We start from the raw sequence: 21,073 nt of genomic DNA, 5'->3' as shown, positions 1-21,073 counted from the left end.
AGTATTCTGCCTTGGCCTTGCCGGCCATTGGAGCTTGGATGTTGTATCGTCGGGCTGCACGTCTTGTTTCTTCTCGCACATGGCGTGACATTTGTTCAAACAGAAGAAGCACTGTGGTTCTGGGTAAAGAGCAAAGGTTTTGAGTGATGCTGCCTGGGGTTGATGCCTGGCTTTCAAGCTCTCTAAGTCTCTGTTAGGCCAACTCCACACAGTGCTTGTGAAGTCCAACCACACAGATGAGTGTGAAGATGCCAGGAACGGTGCAAAGAGCTCTGTAGATATTACTGTTTTATTTATGATTATCCTTCAATTTATAGGCCCATACCTGCATTTTGATGTCAGGCTACGAGAATGTCACAGCTTATTTGTTAAAATATCATTGGTCTCTCAGGCACCTAATAGAGGAGGAAAAAAGGCTGAATATTTACACGCGCGTTATTTACCTTTAATGCAGGACTTAGTTGGTCTGGTTAGGTGAGCTGCGGATGAGAGGGAAGTTTTGAGAATCTATTTACAGGCTGTTTTTTCTTCTCTTTTTAGTTTTGTTTAAAAAGTCAGTGCATCATCCTCAAAGACTTTAATGGAAATTAAGTGGATGAAGTTCCCAATCTTGTCAATGTTAACTAAAAACACAACGCCCGAACTGTCAGATTTGAGGCACTGGGAATGGTAGGAAGAGTCAGTGATGGGGCTTCAGAGCGGAAGCTGGTAATTACCAAGGTTCCCCTTCTCCCTTGTCTCTGCCGCCCACAGCAGCACCTTCAGCCTGGACCCTCTATCCTCACTGCATCCTCCTCTCCTCGAGAATCTGTCGTGGCTCCCTATCGCCCCATCGGTCCCCCAGGGTCTGGATCGTGCCCTCACTCGTCGACACTTGTCCCCCGGTTTTCTCCCGCTCACGATCTGTGTTCCGGTGTTTCTGTACTGCATCCTCTTCAAGATTTACCGTCAACTTGCGTTTTCATTTTTGTAAGACTAGCACCTCTGAGGCGCACCTCTGGCAGAGCACCGCCAGCACCGAGCCGTTCCATGCCGTTTCTCCTACAAGAATGACCTACCTTCCAAATATTACTCAGTGCCAGCCCCACTTTCTGCAGAGATTGGTCCTAAATAGTCCAGACAGGAGCATCACGCCCCTTTAGGTAATTCATTGTACCAACTCTTAGCCCGTTGGAAAATTCTCAAAATGAGTTGCTTTAGAAGACAGTGAGATTCTAGTAACTGTGTCCCAACAGATCCCCGTTAGGAGCAACTGCCCCTCTTAGTAACCTTCGTTTGGCCACTACCTGCATACCTCTTCTATCCTATAGACTGAACAAGCCGGAGCATATTTGATCCTGTGTAATCACATACGTCCTGTCATAATGTCTGCACAGAACGTCCCTTCAGTGAAACTCACCAAATGCTTTACTATTATGGCTCCTCATGGGTCTTCAGAGGCCCAGGTCCTTGAATTGGGAACCTCCCCAAATGTTGGTAATGCAAGCTGTCCCTCTCTGGCACGTGTGAAGTAGGACTGGGGCAGGAGGCCAGTGATGAGAAGAGGTCTGTTTAGGATGGTGTGTAAGTTTTTGATTGCTGAAACAACTTACTACAAGCTTAGGGACTGAACACAGCACAAATGTACTATCTTACCATCCTGTCAGAAGTCTTGACATCGTCTCCTTGGGCTAAAATCGCAGTGTCAGCAGGGCCGCATCCTCTACAGAGGCTCTAGGGGAGAATCCACTTCCTTGCCTTTTCCGACTGCTAGAGGTTGCCTGTATTACTCGGCTCACTGTACCCCTTTTCTATCTTCAAAGCCAGCAGCGTTGCATCTCTCTGACCGTTCTTCCACCATCTCTCCGCCTGACGCTCCCTTCTGCGCCACTCTTACTTTTAAGAGCCTTTGGGATTGCGTTGGGCCCTTCTGGATAATCCAAGATAATATCTCTATTTTAAGGTCAGTTTACTAGCAATCTCAGTTCCAACTGCAGCCTTAATTTCCCTGTGCTGTGTAACCTATTTACCTATTCCAGGGCTTAGGACATTTTTGGAAGAGTCAGTATTTTGCCTACCACAAATAGAGACTAGGAAGTATGGTGCCCAGATCCACTTTGCCTTTACCCAGAGTGAAAGCATTCAAATATGTAAAAGACGTCCACACTGAGGTCAAAGCTGGTGAGAAAATACGGGCCACGGCCAGGATAGAATCCCTGGCACCAACCATGAACCACCCACGCAAACAACACACGTTTACTGATGCCTGGTACATACTAGAGATTCTGAGGCAACTGTCTGTCATCATGGAGTGTGAGAGAAAAGGACATGAGGAGACAAGACACTGCGATGAAGGCTTCAGAGAGGAGTGGGCACATCAGCTGACTCTTGAAGGAGACATAGGTTGGATGAAGATGTTCTCTGGGCAAAGTGGGGAGAGCGTTTCTGGCAGAGGTCAGAGCATGGACAGAGCCTAGAGGCGTAGACCAGCACAGCATCTTCCAGAACCAGCCAGTAGCTCTCTTTTTGCCATGTTGGACCCTGTGGAGGCCTGCTGGGATCATGACTTCGAAAACACCAATTATGTCTGGAAGGCTGTGGTCCAAGCATTTTTGCTGGCAGTAAGCAAGGTCTTGCAAATCGGAGGGAGCACACAGCTCTTTTTAAAACTGAAAGTGTTTATGCCTGACGCGAACGCAAATTTTATCTAGGGAAAACAAAATAGTGACGTCTGGAGACAAACCAAACAAAACCAGAGTCATCCAGGGAAAGATAACCCACTTCCATGGAACAGTAGCCTGGTTTGGGCCAAATTCTGAAGCAAGCTTCCTGCTAAGGCTGTTGGCCACAGAATCCATGTGGGGTTGCATCCCTTAGAGATTTAACTTGTTTAAAAGTAAGCAAATAAAATTCAGCGGAAGAAAAAGAATCAGTTTTTTGATGTGATTTGACCAGAGACGTTTGGAGAACAGTTGATAGTGGAGAATGATAAGAGGTAAGCAGGTGTTAAAGGCCGAACTGTGCTTCCTCCAAATTTGTGTGTCGAAGTCCTAACTGTTGGGACCTCAGAATGTTACTGTATTTGGAGATACAGTCTTCAAAGAGGTAGCGCAGATAAGATGAGGTCATTAAGGCAGGCCCTAATTCAATGTGACGGTTGTCCTTATAAAGGAAATTAAGACACAGACACGTGGAAGACCATGTGAAGACACAGGGGAAAGTTGATCACCTATAAACCAAGAAGAGAGGTCAACCCTTCTCACAGCTTGATCTCAGACTTCTAGCCGTACAGAGCTAGAAAAAAATACATTTCCATTGTCTCAGATACCCAGTCTGTGGTGCTTAGTTATGGCAGCCCGAGAACTAATATAGCAGGTCATAAAAATCATAAGAGTCATTGGATGCCAAGAGCTAGTTGCTGTGATGTATCACGCAGATCTTCTTTCAGGTCTGATGGCCTTCTTCCTCCAAGTGCTGGGAATACTACTGGCAGACAGCCCCCAGCTACCAGCTTCTTTCAGGAATTTGCCTTGGATCAAGCTACCTTGTTCCAGGTCATGCCCCCTTTCTCCGGGTGGTCTGTATCCAAGACTTGTTGCCATGTGCGTATTAAGGCTTGGTCCCTTTGCCCAACTTGGTTCAACTCTTGAAAGGTCATCTGGCTTTGGAGCTTCCCTTGGAGTTGACTGAGGCCTTTGTTAGGACTGCATCATACCTTCTCAGCTTCTCTTCAATTCTTCTTCCTTCCCCCACTTCCCTTCCACATGGATTGATCCCAAGGGCACTCCCTAATACACTTCTATTTATTTATTTATTTTTGGCTGCATTGGGTATTCATTGCTGCACACAGGCTTTCTCTAGTTGTGGCGAGCGGGGGCTACTCTTTGTTGCGGTGTGCGGGCTCCTCATTGTTGTGGCTTCTCTTGTTGTAGAGCGTGGGCTCTAGGTGCGTGGGCTTCAGTAGTTGTTGCATGTGGGCTCAGTAGTTGTGGCTCTCGGGCTGTAGAGCGCAGGCTCAGTAGCTGTGGTGCACGGGCTTAGTTGCTCCCCAGCATGTGGGATCTTCCTGGACCAGGGCTCGAACCTGTGTCCGCTGCATTGGCAGGCAGATTCTTATCCACTGAGCCACCAGGGAAGTCCCCTAATACACTTCTATATGTTAACTGTTGTCTCAGGGTCTACGTCTGGAAGATTGCAACCTGTGACATCATAATAAAGAAACTGGACTTTGTCCTGACAGCATTGGGGAACTATTGAAGCATTATATGCTGGCGTGGTATGATTTGTAGTGTGGCTGGTTTGACGGCTAAATTGAAGAGGATCAGACAGAAGCAAGTAGACCAGTCAGACAGGGTGGAGGGTAGGCAAAATGGAAGGTGATAGAGGCCTGGCTGTAAACGGTTATTCTTCACCTAAGGCTTCTCCTGCAGCCTCTACCTGCTGGGAAGCTCAAAACCATTCCAGTATATGAAGTGCATTGGCCTGGTTTGACTGGCGTTTACATCTCACTCAGAACATTGAAGGGAGCTCAGGTCTGGTCTGCTTTCCAAGATGTGAGAGCCAAACAAGACTATAGGTGAATACCTCGTGGGTGAACAATAAGAGCTTAACGCTCCAGGTGTATCCTCAGGGATTTAGATACGAATCAGAGGATAAACCACCAACTTCCTCCTTACCCCCTGCAAGTGCAAGTGTCGCAGGAGCTTAATCTGACGGGATGCAAGCTCTCACACGCCAGCCTCGACCACCTATGTCTCTTCCCTCACATCACACCATACTGAAATGAACCCTGAACGCTTGATAATGCAGCTCCTCTGTCTGGACTACACCCCCTCTTTCTCCGTGCCCTTCATTTACCTTATTCATCACGTAAGTCTCTTTTCTGCATTTATTGCTTCCAAAAAACCTATACCGATGGCTCCCTCAGGCTGGGTTAGGTATATTTTTGCTGTATTTTTATAGTCTTTTTTGGGTTTTTTTGACCATTAGACTGTAAACTTCAGGACAGTAGAAACTATGTCTTCTTAGGGACTTGGAGCAAAAGAAGCACTGCATTCTTCTTCCCATTCAAAGTTTGACCATTAATGAATATATACACAAAGAACTGATTATTGAATGGGGATCCCTTTATCTACTTTGGTAATGCTTGCAAAACACTCAGTAACCATCAAACCTAGAGATGCCAGTGAACTGTGTAGGAGCTTGTGGCTTACACTTGGGACCAAGTGGTATCTCCTACTTGTTACATTATATTATGTGTTTAAACTTTAGGATGTGCAGACGTGAGCAAACTATGAGAAAAGTAGCATGACCTGTAGACTCCAGATTCCTAACCTTGTGAAATAGGACTGCAGGCCTGCTTGCCTCAAGCATAGAAATCAGTAGGGGAATAGAGAAGGGGGAGAGAGGGAGAGTGGTGGGTTCGTCTTCTGAGAGGGGTCCTGCCCTGCTGGTTTCAGAATAGCGAGGCAGGAAGGAGGAGGAGAATGTGTGTGTCAGAGCCCGGATGGCAGAGGGCAATTGAATCTAAATTGACCAGTTGGGTTAGACATTCCTCCTTCCACAGGAATCGGGGAGTAAGAAGGCAGAGAGAGGACCAGAGTTCCCTCTAAGGCATTTCCATGCATGGGAAAAGTGGATGGAAATGTGGCCTTTACGAGATAAAGTGGAAACACGGGGGAAAGAGCACACAGGAGTTGCCATCCAGGCCTCTTGAGTTTCATGTCCCCGGAACCCAGTATGAGACTGGCCCGAAGTGGGTGTCAGCCTGTGCTTACTGATGGGACGGATGAGTGGGTCACTAAGTGGTTAAGGAGTGACAGTTGCTGATAGTTTTGTGGTTCTGCACCTTTCCCTGTTTCTTTCAGTTCCTAATTAATGTCCTTGGGCCTGGGTAGTATTATAAATGTAATTCATCCTCAACTTTGCAGGCCTGTCACTGAAAGCCCCCTCAAAATCTCTTGTAATCTCACCTTTAGCCACATCCATCATGAGGGTGTGCTGTTATCTGAAATGGGCTCCTGCTAGGTGGGCAACGGGATGTGGCCAGAAGGGGTGACTGGGAGCCTGGCTGTGCTGCCGTCCCGGGGCTCCTTGTCAGTGTGATGATGGAGTGAGCTCTATGTGGGACCAAGCAGGCCTTGGTATCTGACAAGGGTCAACACTGTAGACAAGTTAAAGGTAGGGAGCGGATGGAAGTCGGCGGCAGAGAGGTGCAGTGGCGTGGCTGTCTGTGCTTCATCCACTTACGGCAGAACGGAAACAGGATGGATGCCCTGAGTGACTGGGAAGAGACTGACCAGCGACTGTGGCCCCTTAGAAGCAGATAAGGATTCAGGAGAGAACTAGACAGGCTGGACAGGAAAATGGAGGCCAGCGCCCCATGGTGGGGTTAGGAGGGGACTGTTGGGAGGAAGACAGGGTCCCTTCTGGGGTCCACAGTATGCAGCCAGCTCCTATGTTGGTTGCTCTGAGTGAGTGACTTGAGTTTGAAGGGTGTGCTGGTTCCCTGCGTTTGGAGGAGATAGACTAAACTCTTTACTCTTCTGGGGTACATGCCGTGATGAGCTTCTGAGGTCCCCCCTTCAATGAGGACTTACTGTCCCAGCTGCCAGAGGACTGTTGGCAGACAGCCTTGCTATCTGTCAGCCTCCTTTTGCAGAAACACACACCTGAGATCTTGCCCCTTCTTGGGGTGCCCAATCTAATATTGAATAGTCGCCATGGGAGTATAAATATATATATATATTTGAGCTCAGCTTGGAGCAGTGCCGAAGGGTCAGTCCTAACTCCACAGCTTCCCGTGGGGTCAGCAAAATCTGTCACTGGGTTTGCTGAATGTCTCCCTCTGCTCCCTACTTCTGTTCCCTTCCCTTCCCCACGTTTTGGTCTGAAGTTCATCTTAATAAACATCCAGCTTGCTCAATAGCTCAGCATTTGCTTCCTGGGCAACCTGACCCGTGACTGTCCCCTTGTATAGTGTGTTCTCATCTGGTTTGGGAAGAGCCTGGAGTGGGTGAGGTTGAGTGTGAAGGGGCGGGTCTGGGAGTGATGGGAGAAGGGGGTCAGGCTTGCACAAGATTGCATCTAGAGTAAAAGTCCCCCAACAGAATTCGTTCAAGACCTGGTTGATGGTACCAGTGACATCTTATTGCAGTGATGCTCAAAAGGAATGCTGAACTGTGGAATAGGGTGATGGTGGTGACCCAGAAGGAGATGGCTCATGGTATGTGGACAGAATGACTCACTGGAGCCTGGGCCCACTCTTGGGAAACAGTCTCTCTCGTGCAGTTGGGTGGTCCATCAGTCAATAGATATTTCTAGAGCTCTTCTTTGATGAAGTTTGGAAAGTTGCACAAGTTCTTAACATTGCAAATATAATACAGTTGTCATGGTTATAGCCGTGAGGGTGGCCTAGAATGTGCAAGTATGGGTTTGAGTCCAATCTCTTCTGGAGAGGAAGGAGGCGAACTGGAGAGAATATTATGAATTCTGAGTGTCAAACCCCTAATCCTCAGATTTGTCATAGAAACTGAAAAAATGTCTCCTTTTGTCATGCCTCCATCCCGCACAGCCTCTGGGAAGTTACACTCCTCGTATATTAATTTCTTATGAATAAGCAATTCTTTGAGTACCTCCTATATGCCAGATTCCGTGCTGAAAACCATGGGCCACCCTTGAATAGCTCTCAGATTCCTGTGAGAGGCAGACACAGAAATAATAGAAATAATGGTGGCACTGGGGTTCTGTTAAGTGGTTTATGATTAGAGAACTGAAGAACAGTTATGCACGGCTCACAGCCATAGCCACCCACAAAGGTCCAAGTAAGGTGTATGCATGGCACAAACACAAGGAAAGGGAGCAAAAGGCCACAGGGTGACAAATTCTGTTAACTGGGCAGAGAAGACCCAGAAAGCCAGACTGAGTCCTGTTGGGCTTCCCCTTGTCCTAATACACTAAGGATTCACATGAAAGCAAGTCCTGGAGTCTGCTTTGTCTCAGATCTCTCCACGCTCCACACATAAGGTTCACACAGGGAATTGTAAGCATTTAGTGCTGCTGGAAATTGAAGACAGCAAAGCATTAAGAGAGGAGACTAACCACCTGGGCAGGTTCCAGGTCATCAAGGACCAACCACCGTGTTATCATAGAGTTTGTCATTTGCCCTGAGAACAAGTGGCTTGAAATTGTATATTCATGAGAATCACCTGGAGAGGTATAAAAGCAGTGGCTCCGTGGTCTAGTGCCTAGACAGTGGCTCTCAGATGGGTAGGGGCAGTGAGAAATGGTTGGCAGGGCCATTTCTGGGAGAGTCAGGGCTCTGGGTCCCCCAGCTCTTAGGTGTGGACTCAGGGGAATGATGGGGTTTGAATGTCACATCCTGGGCGGCCAAGTCCACTGGGATCAGGTAGACTAAGGTTGTCAGTGATGGAGATGCCACATAGGAATAAAAGCTTTACACGAGAGCCCAGCATCCTTTCCATGTCCTCACATTGCCTTGGCCCTAAGGGTATTAGGAGAAACTGGGAAAACTTTCAGATGTTCCAACCAACCCAGGAAGGAGAAATCATTTCCTCGCAAGATCACTGGTCCCATTCTGGGGTCATTTGGCTGTTAGAAACTCCTCCCCCACCCCATGCCGTCCACCCATTGGTTCCTATTCCATCCCTAAGTGTTGATGGGATAAGCCAGAACTGATGCTTGAGGCCTGTTTTAGCTGAAATTAATAATCAATGAAATCTTCAGTCAATAGGCACAGGGCAAAATAAATAGTCACCTGAAGGTGACCAGCCCTAACTTAATGAGTGTGATTCATCACTTCAGGCAAAGTGCTGTTGGCCCCAGATATTGGAATCAGATCTTTAGCAGGAGGCTGGGGCTGCCTGGGGAGGAAGGAGTGGGAATGTACATGGGACCTCGATGCGTTAGTTCTGCTGATGGCCCTGCGTACAGAACATGGACCCCCTCAACAGCAAAGCGACCACTGAGCCACATTTGTAGGTCACGTTTGGATGGGAAATGATTCATGGAAATACGTTTGATGTCCAAAAACAAAAGTACTGATTATCCAGTGAAGAAAGTATTAGGAAACTCATTAGGAAATATGTTTTTGTCCTTGCACTGGCCTAAGCATCACAGTTACCATCCACACCCACACAAAATGCAGATACGGTTGTGCAATGAATTTTGAAAATTGAGTCCCTCAAGCTTTCTGGTTCCCATGCCAACTGTGTCCATTTGATGTCACTTGGATCACGATTGCAGGAAAAGTACTTCCTGTTCTAGCACTTCCATAGCTTCCTAAAGGAGGGGACTGACACTGTACATTTTTGGTGTGAAAAAGAAGGTTCTATTGTTGAAGCCCCTTTTGTGAGACACTTCATTACTCACAGCTGAAAGCATCTGTGTTCTTCCTCCAGGCAACTCCTGCCTTTTGTGGGATCTTCCTCCCAGCAGATCTTCCCTCTTTAGCTTGTTCAAGGTCTCAGCCTGAGAGCTCATGTAAGCTCTTTCTCATCCCACCTCCTCCAGAGCCTTCCCCCCATCTTCTTTTTACCCCAGACTTACTGAGCTGAGTTGCACACTTGCTTCCTCGGCCTTCTGATACTGTGTCCCCTCTACCCTTTCTAAGATGACTGCCCTCCCTCTATTGGAACCTCTCTTGAAAGGCTTTGGAAAGGTCCAAGTTGCCAAACCCAATGGCTCCATTTCAGCACCCCTGAGCTGGTGCTCTTCACTTTCTCTCTTTTCCCCAGAGCTTTACCTTCGGTGGCATTCGGGAATCCCTTGGGCTGTGCCCCACATCTAAGCTCTCTCTCCTCTCGCCCTCCTTCACTCGCCTAAAAGCCAGTTTCCTCTCAACATATTGGGATCTCTTCTTCTCCTTCTCTGTAGCATATCCTTTGTTGATGTCTTATCTGGGTTTCGAGAAAGACCTCCATGTTGGAGTTTCCCCCTGCCACCCCCATGTCCATGCCAGGTCCTTACCTGTAGACCTGGGAGGTCTCAAAGCCCACTGGACACCTCAACCTTCGTGTCTGGTTGTACCTCAAATACGGCATGTCTGAAACCAAGCTCCCTGTGTTCTCTGATGAACCTGTTTCTGTGAGGGCCTGCTGACGGTGCTCTGGCCTGGTCTGGGGGCCCAGGCTATGGCGTGTGTCTCAGTTTTACTCCCAGATTCCTTTACTGAGCCAGAGCCCTGCTGCTGGTCCCTACCATGTCAGAACAAGGCAGGAGTTGGGCTGCCTGCACGCCAGGCCCTTTGGGTGCAGAAGTAATGCTTTCTCAGGGTCTGACTGAGCCTGTGGTGACTCCCAGGACCTTGAGTGGAGCTGAAGCGTTGAGCCACAGTTTTGTGTCTCCTGCTGTGGGGCGAGGAGAGATGGAGAATTGGGGAAACAAGGAGGCCCTGAATCTTGATGTATTCGCTCTGTGCGTCACCTCTGTCCTCCTCTCACTAAGATGCAGAGTCTCTGCAGGCAAGAATGTTTCCTCTGCTTCACTGCTTCATCCTCAGCGCCCAGGAGAGGGCTTGGCGGGACCTCAGTAAGCCTTCGTTGAAGGAGTATATTGAATTAGTTAAGCCCATTCTCAGCAGATTCAAATATAGAAATAGAAATCGATCCCAGCAGCTTGAGGTTCTTGGGTGGTTCACTTCTGTTTAGTTGAGGTTTTCTATTTCAGCCCTCTGGTCCTGCAGCATCACTGAGGTCAGAACCAAGGGGAGGCTCATGGCTTCTTCAGCGAAGGAGTTTCTGAATAGCCTCTGGCCAAATAGTATTAGAAAACCCTCAAAATATGCATATCAAGTGTGAACACAGTGCAGCCGTAATCAGGGACTTTGTTTATAAATCTGAGCTTAATTTCTTTTGTATGAAGAGAAGGTGAGAAAACCTTACAGCCAGTAGAGCGACCACATCAGGGACCTGAACAGATATGTGCGTTGATTGGCACCTTGAAATCCCTCCTAACTTGTCTTCCCTTGTCAAAATTGCATTTGCATCTGTATTGGAGAAGATCTTTTTTTGTGGCAAAAGTGTAAGTCCAGGGACACATGAGATAACTAGATGTTGCCTGCTGTTGACGGTGGGGAGCACTGCTGAGAGCCCAGGCTGGCAGCTGGAAAGGCATCAACCGTCCTTTAGGGAAGTCCGTGCATGATGAAGTGCCGTCGCAGATGGCAACAAGCCCCCTTGGGTTTGGGGTTCTTAGGGAGCTTTCAGGGCGTGCCATCCTGTTCTCCCCAGTCAGGCCCCGGGCTTACCAGGGACCCCGCTTGGTTTGGTGCTTTATAATATTTCCTGAAGGTCTTCCTTTGCTTTGTGACAATACGGGGACTGACTGAGGCTGCCTGGATCCCCACCAAGACATGTTCTTGGGAGGGGTTTCTGTGTCACTCTCAGCCCACAGTGATAGGTGACCTGCAGAGGAGTTCCGATCTTCATGGGGCAATTGTACACCTTTTAGGCCAGTGGTTCTGGAAAATGTCTCTTTTCTGGACAGGTCAGGTCCTTTTCTTCACTGTTCCAGCCTCTTCTCATTTCCCCGATTCTCTTTTCCCCATGCCTCATGTTGGAGCCTCACTTTCTTGTCCTGGATAATCCCTAGACTTTGCAATTATACAAGAAAACAAAGCTCTTTCTTTACTGACGGTAACTGGGTCCACTAAACCATTGCAAGCTTATTAGTAGACACCCCAGACTGCAGTGGGTACCCATGTACATTTCCATTTGCCTCATCAGTGAATGAGAGGAACTGTCTCATCACGGCCTTGCCAGCTTGGAGTATTATCACTTTTTATTAGTCTTTGTCAAATTAAAAGACAACTATTACTGGTTCAGTTTTATTTCTTTAATTATTCAAGAGATTGAGCAGTTTTTCATGTGTGGATTGGTCGTTTGCATTTCTTCTTTTGGGTCTTACCTTTAACCTCTGTGAATTAATGTTTTTGGTTTTTCCCTGGATGAATTCATACATCAAAGCAGCCAGCCATCAGACCCCCATTAGTATATTTGTGCTGCATTGCAACTGCATGCCGTTCTCTTCTTGTTCACCGTGTGCAGAAATCAGTCTGCACTCAAACCTCAACAGGAGCGTGGAGACGGAACGTCTACTATTATTTCATTCATGCATACATATATATTCATATATATGTGTACATATGCACACACATGTACATATTACATGTATGTATATATTCAAATATGTGTGTACATATATTCAGTGTGGTTCTATATTCAACTTAAAGTGTGTGTCAGACTTTAATGGGGAAATATTAGGAGCTATAACTTTAGTGAAGAGTATTCTCAGGTTGAACCAATATGAGGGCCCGTGAATCAAAAACTGTTTTCACAAGTTGCTCTGTAAATCCCCTAAAATTAGTCTCTGGATTCAGTATTACAGAGAATGAGCAGGTCTTCCATGGTAGCCCCCGACGCGCTTCTGATTACATGTTGGAACGCCCTTCTGGTCCCTTTGCCCTCAACCAGCCACTTCCCGTGTCAGATAGAAGGGTAGGACTGTTCAGGTGACTGGTGCGTTACGTGATGGGCTCAGGTGTTTCTTCCAAATCCATGATGCTCTCTTTATGCCGCTTCCTGCAGAGGTGGGTTTCCCCAGCTGAAAAATGAACACGTGACCAGCACTCTTTTCTTCCGTGGATATTAGCATCTATTTCTGGGGTCTGTGTGGGGGGCGTGTTCTGGACAGGGTGGGGTGCTTCCAGCCCCAGGGCCCCCTGGAAGTGCGACCTGGGCTTGGCGTGAAGCCCGCGGAGCCCGCGGATTGCGCCGGCCACACGGCCGTGTTTATCAGGCCCCAGAGCTGGGAGACTGGGTGGCGGGAACTGGAAATCTATTGTATGGTGAAGATGACTTACGCAATAAACCAGGTTTATGAAAGTGCTCGCAAGGCTGGTGTTGAATGTTCGCGTACGCCATCGATCTCCTTGGTCTTACCCACCCTATCTCCTGTTCTCTTCTTCCCTACCCTCACTGTTTCCTCTCTCTCCCCATCTCTCCCCCACGCCTCCGCCTTTCCCTCACTTGTTCTATCTCCTAGTTCCTGATTTGCTCCAGGAAGCCCAGGTGGTGGCTGCCACAGCCCAGGCTCACGCGCCTCTGACCTTCACACCCACAGCCGGCCCCGGGGACACACGTGTCCATCAGAAGTTGCATCACTTTCCCCGTTGCTGACAGCCGTTCCCTCCAGCTTGCTCACCTGACTCTCCCCCTCTACTCTCTCTGTCCTTACTCTCTGACGCTGCCCCCAGCTCACTGCATGAGCACACAGCCCCCCTACTCCACCCTAGGGTGCTGGCATCAGCCTTCCTGCCAGACACTTCTATCTCATGCTGTCCTTCAGTGCTCAGACCCCTGTCGGCCTCCTGTCTGGCTAGCAGACTCCTTCTCTCTTGTGTTCCTGGCTTTGCACACTCCTAGATTCACTGGTCCAAGTCAGAAATGCTCAAACTCTGTCCTGTGGGACCCATTCCACGTCGGCTGCTTGCTTGGCCTTTCCTATAAGATAAGAACATTAGTGACCGTATGCCTTTAGAAGGAGGAAGGTGATATCCAGGTAGGAAATATTCATTCAACATACCTTCCTGGATATTTACTACATACTGGGGCTGGGCTAGGGGTCGGAGGTCTCTCTGAACTGGTCCGACTGCCTGGGCTGGGGCTCCGCTCCAGGGCCTGCACCTGTGGATGGGAATCCAGAGTAGGAAGCTGAGAGGGTAGCCAAGTCACGGCAGACACTTGTGAGCGGGGTCGTTCGCTCTGCACGGAGGGCCTGTCGTTTCCCGTCGCTGTGTTCCTAAGTGCCGGCACAGGCCTGGCCTGCTGCGCAAGTACTCAGTGCTTGCTGGGTTGGTAAGGGAGTGAACCGTGTCTTGAACAGAACGGTTGAAGGACTGGGGTTGTCTAGCCAGTAAAAAAGGGAGGCTGAGCGAAGCTAATGGGACACTTGGAGCACTGTCACAACAGAGTGTTTCACGGGATTCCAAAGGCCTGACCTGAAGGGTGGCATTTATGAAGATGTAGATTTCAACTGCACGTCTGAAAACTCTAGTTGTTTAAGGAGACGTGGGCTGCATCTCAGGTTGATGAACTCCTTGACGCTGGAGATATTCACTCAGAACATACCACATGACCTCTTAATTGTGGTGATGTGGAAGGGAATTCTTACGAGGCCCGAATGATGGAAGAATTGTTCATTGGACGCCTGTTGTGTGCAAGGGACTCTATCAGGCTCTGTGAATGGAGAGACAGTGGAAGCCCTTTGTCCTAAGAAGTGCTCTAGCAGGTTCCTTGATTTGGCGCTCACTTTAAATAGACTCCCACCGTGTACACGGGGAAACTGAGGTCAGGACAGTGAAAGGCCTTTTCTAGAGGCATCTGGCATAGAACGCCTGTGGCGACCGGGCCCGTGGGAAGGGCTTACTTGCATCTTCTCACTTAGCCTTCCCATCAGCCCTGGGATGAAGATACGAGTTTTAGGTCTTTGACCCCGCATCAAACCCCATTCACCAGCCTCCCGATCTGGTGCTTTTCCCATTACAGCAATCACAAAGACAGATTCCAGACGTGCAGTCACAAAGAGACTCAGAAGCTCAGGGCAGGGAGTAAGCAAGAGAGTGGAAATAGGTGGAGGCTGATAGGGAAGGAAATGGACGCTTTCTGAGCCTGCTGTGGGCCAGACAGAGCTTTACCTACAGAGTAAGGTTTGATACAGACAAGATCCATGAGGGTCAGATGATTTTACTACCATTTTACAAATGATGAGCCTGTGGCTCAGAGACGTTAACTGACTTGGTTTACATCACACAGGTAATGAGGACTGGGACTCGGGTACTTCTTTACCACCATTACTACCCCCACTATTACCTTATTGTTACTACCAGTACTGCCACTACTGTTAGTACCATTACAACTAGTAGCACTACTTGCTGCTATCGCTACTACTACTATAATTACTAATTTTACTACCATGGGTACTAGTCCTACCATGCTTACTAGTATTATGACTATTATATTACTAGTATATGACTCCTACTCATGACAGTCTTGAGTTATGGAGTGCGTATTCTGTGTAAGGTCGAGACTAAGCCCTTTCAAATCTATTTTGTTTAATTTTCAAAACAATTCAGTGAGATTTAGGATAGTCTTTACCCCAGAGCTGACGGGTTGCCCCACATTGTGGGGTAAACGTCGGCATCCCTGATCTACAAGAAAAGGACCGGAGGTGGAAATTGGTTAAACCAGGAACTAGTTTCCGTGAGTCCTCACACACACTCATGTATTTATCTTAGGTTTGGGATTAAAACAAATTCAGCCTATTTTCGCTGGAATTTTTGCTTAGACTGGTCTCTGCAGAATTCAAGTCAGGTAAGGTCTCCAGAAAAGGGATAATGCTTCTGTCAGGAAGAAGAGCGGTGCCGGGTTTTGCTGGCTCCTCCCTTGTCAGGTGTTACGTCAGATGCTCTGTGTGCTGTCTCTTTAATTCTCCTGCTGGGGGGCAGGTTCCGTCCACCCCATTCTACAGAACTGGAAGCTGAGGCAGAGTGAAGGCGAGGAGCTTGTCCGAGGTCCCATCTCCAGCCAGACGTGGTCCATCCGGCCCCCACTGCTTCAATATGGGGCCTCTGCAGCAGAATTAACATGTAAATCAAAACGTAATTGGCTTTGTGTGCACAGTTTAGATAAGATTTACTTTTGAAGAATGACTTTGTGTTCTAACCCAGCAGGCCCAGCTCCACGAGGCCCACTTGCACTTAATAACGGCAGGGGAGTGAGGCCATAAATATTGCTAACGATGCAGCTTGAATGAAACGCCCTGTGAACCATAATAAAACCCCCCGTGATTAATTCCAGAGCGCGCTCTGTTCATATTAGACCTGCAGTGGCTCCCCTGATGAGATCAGTACAGTGTGGCGGAGTGATCCTAATAGAAGCGTTATTATCTTTTAATCTTCGGGAAAATGCCAACTTCTCACATCCGTCACCAGGCCTCCTGCTTTATTTTCCTGGTGCAACCTTGAAGGCAGTTGTTTTCCCTGAAATGAAGATACATTAGAGTCTTTTCAAGGATTTATCAATAATAGGACCTGTTCCTCCTTTGCAGGGCCCACGGCTAAAAGGCACATTTGTATGCGGCGAGCCAGAACTGGTCACGGTGACCTTTGCTGTCAGCTGCGATTCTCCCAGCAGACAAATGCCCCTGGAGAGTGATTGTTAAAACAGATATTCACGGGAGGGAGACGGAGAAGCGAGAGGGGAAGAGAAGTAACGCCACTAACAGATAACCAAGGGAGGGTTGAGGAAGCCAGGCGTGTCCCCTGGGTAGCGCTCCAGGTGGCAGAAATGGCCTTCATGGCCCCGGGCAGGAAGCTGGTGTCTTCTCCACCACTTCCACAGGTCTCCGGGGACCAGAGCATAGTGGAACTGGCTGGGAGCCCCGGAAAATGAAATGTCACTGCCCTGTAATGAGTGTCCAGGCAAGAAGGAAGGAGGACAAGGATCACTCAGCCTCATGCCTCCAGGGGTGCTGGACCTTCAGGCCCACAGGGGGCAGGAGAAGCTGTGGATGGGGTTTGGTGTCCTTGCGGTGGAGCTACGTGGGCCATGCCTGTTGGATGTGAAGATGAACCAGCTCATCAGTGACGATGCTGGGAAGTCTGTAAAGGGTACCAGTGCCGCTCCTGCGGGTGTCCTCAATTCTGATGGAGGTGCTACGCCAGGCCTGGCAGACAGCCCCAGAGAAAGGCAGCGGAGCCCATGGGGTGGAGGAGGAGTCCTCAGTGCCTTTCTTCTTCCTCCTTTGCTTGAAGCAGCGTGCACATCCCTGAAAGGCAGCCTTCTTTGGGGGAGCCTTGGCTATCATCTGGTCCCACCCTTATCTTATGCAGAAGGGGAAGCCAAGGCTACAGTGGGGAAATGATGGAGCAGCAGGGCTCACAGCAGGGTATCTGGAGGGCCATGTCTCCTGGGCTTCCACTCAGGGCTCTATCTCTTCTTGCTCAGTGCTGTCACTCAGGGACCCAGGCTCCTTCTATCTCGGGGCTCTGCCATTCATGGGGGCTTCTGAATCCTGCATTTTATCATCTGTGTCCAGCCAGCAGACAAATGAAGAGGGGGAAGGGAATGGAGGCTCTTGTGGGCAAATATGAGGACCCAGGACCCTCTATACCTTGTGTCCAATTCCATCAGTCAGGACTCAGTCACGTGCCCCCACCCCCCAAAAGTCAGGTGCTGCGAAGTGTCACCCACCAGTGTGCCACAGAAGGAGGGGGCATAGAACTTGTGATCAACTAGCTTATCATGGCTGTAGCATCCTCATCTATAATACTGGGGGACAGACTACCCCCTTATTGGGCCACAGCAGGGACTATAAGGAAATGAAAGGCATGAGAGCTTCTGACAAGCAGTAGGGGCTCCATTAATGTTAATCCTACCCCTGTGGTTTTGCCAGTCCCTCCTGTCATGGACTGGAGGCTTGAGCCCACGTCTGAGTTTCCCCTCCAACTCCGTGGGGCTAGATTCCTGGCGGCTGGGCTTGGCCCTTTGGTGGGATTAAAGGCGAGGTACCTCCCACATTCTGATCTGGCCTTGAAGATGGCCTTGCCTTGCCTGCTCAGCTCACTGGAGGCTGTTGGTGAGACTCTCCACCTGCCCATTGGCTCTCCCCTCTAGCCCCTGCCTCCTTCTATTTACGTCCCCCTGAGATGGTCTGTGATCTGATGCCAGCATATAATACCTGGCTCCTTAGATTCAGCTTTGCCACACCCGGTGTGCTCCGGGAGCCACACTGAGCTGCCTGGTCCTGTGGGGGTGGGGTTACCTTTTGGCTCCCTCACTTATGACCTCATGACCTTAGGCAAGTGGCTTTGCCTCTTTGAGCCTCTCTTGGATTATAAGAATCCCTTAAAAAGGAACAGCCAACAGGTGGACTGTTAGGAGGAGGACACAAAATCATGGCTGTGAAATTGTTGAGCACAAAGCCCCACAGAGCAGCTTGGAGGGAGGGTGTGTCTCAGAAAGTGGCAGCGCACGCTGATGCCCCCTATGCTGACATCCCTCATTTTCCACAAATGGGAGGTCAGGGTGCTCTGTGAGGGTGATCATAGTGGCAGAATTGATAAGGAGGGGTTGGGGGACCAATATCCATAGACCACCACTCTCCAGGGTGGTGCTGAAGGATGTGAGGTCCCAGCACCTTCTCATGCCCCTTCCCCTGGAGCCCAGCTGGATCACTCACTCCTTTGCCTCTGGTCCAGACTCAAGGGATGCCGTAGCAGTTCTGGGCTGAAGAAATCTGTGTTGTTGGCTGAGCACAGAACTGCGGGGAGTTTTTAGTTTTGCAGGATGTTACTTCCCCAAACCTACCCTCTGCACCCTGCAGAGCTTTTAGCGCCAGGCAGGTGAGTTCTGAGTAAACTCATCAGAGATAAAGGCAGATAGGACAGGTGAGAACAGTGGTGGGGTGGAGTGGGTGAAATGCAGATTCTTGCCTTGTGATATAGCTCCTTCCTGTTGTACCTTGGGCCATCTGTTCTTCCTTTTACGGAGATACTTAGATTTTTATTGCACCTTGTGTTTAGGATGCTACTCTCAAAGGAGGCCAGAGCTGTGCTGATGGGGAATTCCAGCATGTTTCCCATTCCCTGCCATTTAAGTACTTACCTATCTCTGTGCCTTGGCTCTGCTGTTCACCAAGCCAGTCATGCCCTGTTCCTCTGTCCTCATTGTACCTTTTTCAAGGTCCTACAGAAATATAACACTTCTTAGGAATCCTCTGATGGTCCTTGAGTCAGGGGAGACTTCTTTCTCCAAACACACACACATATCTTCCTCTTGTCTACCTTGTGGAAGTTCTTACATTTTCTGGTAGGTATATTAGTGCACCTCTTCTCCCTTTAGCTAACCATAGTAATAATCATAATAAATATTAATAACAGCCAACTTTTTACTAATCTCTAGATGCCAGGAAATTTACTGACATTGTCACAGTGAATCCTCGTAATGGCCTTTTAGAGGAGGCACCATCAGAATCACCAAGTTACTGATGAGAAAATTGAGCCATGCAGAGGTTAAAGAACTTACCGAAGGTCCTCCAGTCAGTGAATAGTGGTTCCAAGATTTACTGTAAACTCTTATGACATCCAAGTCCCTGTTCTTGACCACTGCAGTTTGTCTTCAGTTTGACTATAAAGTTAAGATCTTGTAGGTAACTGATTTGGCCACAACATCTCAGGCAGAGCACACAGAAGAGAGGATGGGCTTTGGAGTAGAAAAGATCCAACTGGATCACCCAGTTGGCTTGAGGATCTTGGACAATCTACTTGAGCTCTTTGGTTCTCCTTTTTTCTTCTGTAAAATATAGAAAATTGTGTGCACCACAGTTCTGGATGTGATGAGGCTTAACTGAGATCAGGGGCATGTAAGGCCACTCCAGCACTGTCCCATAGGTAACAGTATAGCTAATACTTACCAGACACTTGCCCTGAGCCACATGCTTTTCTGTGTGATGCATATGGATTAACTCATTTAACCCCTTATAAAAATGCAGTGACCGGAGTGGCTATGCAAATCTCAGACAGAGTAGACTTTAACACAAAAAATATTACTAGAGTTAAAGAGGATTATTTTATAGTGATGTAATGATCAATCTATCAGAAAGTCACAACAAGTATAAACGTGTATGCACCTAACAACAGTGCCCCCAAATGCATGAAGCAAAGGCTGATAGAATTGAGGAGAGAAATAGAAAGTTCAAAAATAAAAGTGTGAGATGTTAATACCCCACGAAGAAGAAAATAGGAAAGACTCAATTTACTAAGATCAGAGATGAAAGAGGAGATACTACTATTGACCTTACAGAAACTTTTAAAAAGTCAAGTATAAGGGAATACTATGAAAAACTGTATGTCAACGAACCAGGAAACAGAAGATTTGAACAACACTGTATACAAATTAAAGCTAACACATATTTATAGAACATTCCACCCAACAGCAGAAAACACTCTGCTCTAGTGCAAATGGATCTACAAAATCTACCATATTCTAAGCCATAAAAAAGCTTCAAAAAATGTAAAAAAGATTGAAATTGTGTAAAGTATGGTCTTTGGTCACAACGGAATGAAATTAGAAGTTCATTACAGAAAGCAGTTTGGGAAATTCGCAAATATGTGGAAATTAAACAACATGCTACTAAATAACCAGAAGGTCATAGAGGAAATTACAAGAAAAATTAGAAAAAATTTTGAAATGAATGAAAATGAATATAAAAACATACCAAAACTTACGTGATGCAGCTAAATCAGTGCTTAGAGGGAAATTTATAGCTGTAAATCCCTATATTTTTTGAAAATAAAGATCTCAACATCCTAACCTCTACCTTAAGACACTAACAAGCAGAAGGAAGAAAATTATAAGGATCAGAGTGTAAATTAATTCAACAGAGAATCAATGAAACCAAATGTTTTTTCAAAAAGACCAACAAAATTGACAAACATTTATTTAGGCTAACTAAGAAAAAATGGAGAATATTCAAAATACTAGAATAAAAAACAAAGGACATTACTACTGACCTTACAGAAACAGAAAAATAAAGTCTAAGGGAATTCTATGAGTAGCTCTATTGTTCAGTGGTGAGAGGTACTGGTGAAAGTGTTCTAGTGGAAGCTGAATTATTTACGAGGGTCAACCTTAGCCAAACACCCAGCATGAGTCGGAGATTGGTCACACCTTGGTGTGATGCGTACAAAGTACTCCTTTCACATGCCGTATGCCCTCGGATCCTTATTAAGAGAAAACGTAACCTGAAGTAAGACTTGTAGTACTTACCGTATACAGTGCTCTGAAATTACTGCTGTGAAATGCAGATCCAAAGCCCCTCGAAGTTCCTCAGTTCAGTAAGTTATCTAGCTTAATGGAGGTGGGATGGGATGGGAGTTAGGAACACAGGCTCTGGAGTCAGAAGGGCCAGAAGCAGCGTGACTGTGGGCAAGTTGTTTCATCCTGAGCTTCAGTCACCCTGGCAAGTGGGGGGGTAATAAGCATATCTTTGTCAGTTAATTTGAGAATTAAATGAG

The 21,073-nt window shown here is 47.7% G+C and overlaps 1 long non-coding RNA gene and 1 pseudogene across 1 annotated transcript in view; both read left to right on the top strand.

Moving 5' to 3' along the window:
- The window catches only part of LOC132417127 (uncharacterized), a 365,235-nt gene that overhangs the window by 258,908 nt on the left and 85,254 nt on the right, over positions 1 to 21,073 (top strand). The gene's annotated exons all lie outside the window — the stretch shown is intronic.
- LOC132416551 (large ribosomal subunit protein eL33 pseudogene) lies at positions 2,563 to 2,864 on the top strand (annotated as a pseudogene).

Source organism: Delphinus delphis, chromosome 20 (assembly GCF_949987515.2).
Source record: "Delphinus delphis chromosome 20, mDelDel1.2, whole genome shotgun sequence".
NCBI lineage: Eukaryota > Metazoa > Chordata > Mammalia > Artiodactyla > Delphinidae > Delphinus > Delphinus delphis.
This window is presented reverse-complemented; position numbering and strand designations above follow the sequence as displayed.